The sequence below is a fragment of the Populus euphratica genome, unplaced genomic scaffold (assembly GCF_000495115.2).
Source record: "Populus euphratica unplaced genomic scaffold, PopEup_1.0 scaffold140.1, whole genome shotgun sequence".
NCBI lineage: Eukaryota > Viridiplantae > Streptophyta > Magnoliopsida > Malpighiales > Salicaceae > Populus > Populus euphratica.
In genome coordinates, this window is record NW_011500028.1 from 49628 (window position 1) to 50694 (window position 1067).

Sequence of the window (1067 nt, forward strand, 5' to 3'; positions counted from 1 at the left end):
TAGCTTCAGATATGACCTAATAACCGAACAGTGTTCTGGTTTGGACTGTACCAACATCTTTTTTCTCAATTTGACCATATCTTTATCCTCTTAATTTCAGTTCTTAAAATCATCAATCAATCCTTTCATTTATGTGATAGGCCTGCATTTAAAATGAAAATTTATCACAAATTAAAGGTATCTTATATTATTAGATATGTTATTATAAAACATGCTTTAGTTAAAGAGTTATTGATACTTCAAGTGCAAAATAATGATATAAAACCTTGATAAAAATGCACTTTTAAGTACTAATTAGCTTTGCATCCAGTTTTTTTAAAAACTAGCAACTGGGGTCTTTTTTTTGTCAAATTCCCAAGACTTTGTCAAGCATGTTCATTATGAAAATGGGTTCGTAATTCATGAATTGCACGATGCTTTTCTTGACTATGATAAAATATAAGAGTCAATAGAAGATTATCTAAAGACTCTTTATGTTTTGAAATAAATCCCACCTTTTGACAATTTTCACAGGTTTTGCGGAATGCATACGATTCCTTGAATATGGTGGGCCAGTAAAATCCACGTTGTAAGATTTCTATAGTCTTTTTTTTTTTACGAGAAATGATCCCCATGTGCCTCAGAATGATAAAATGTAATGACATCACTTACCTCATTGTCGAGAATGCATCTTTAAAATATTTGATCTAGACAATAATTGAATAAATAAGGGCCATCCCAATAAAAGTTCTTCACTTCATTCAAAAACTTTCTTTTATCTTGGGTACTCCAATGAGCTAACAAATCTTCTAATGCAAGAAAATTGATATTTTTATCATACCAAGGCATTAGACTAAGAGAAAGTAAGGATTTGTCAAGAAAGTAATCATCAATTGGTGTGATGTCAGATGTCGAATTTGTTGTCACTTTTGACAAAAGATCCATGTCAATATTTTCAGTGTATTTTTTATTAGTGATTTCTTCCTAAAAATAAATCATTTACAAATCTTCAGATTCATCCAACTTATTTTTACTTAAAATAGATTCAAGTTGATCATAAACTAATTCATCAATATGATCTACTTCTT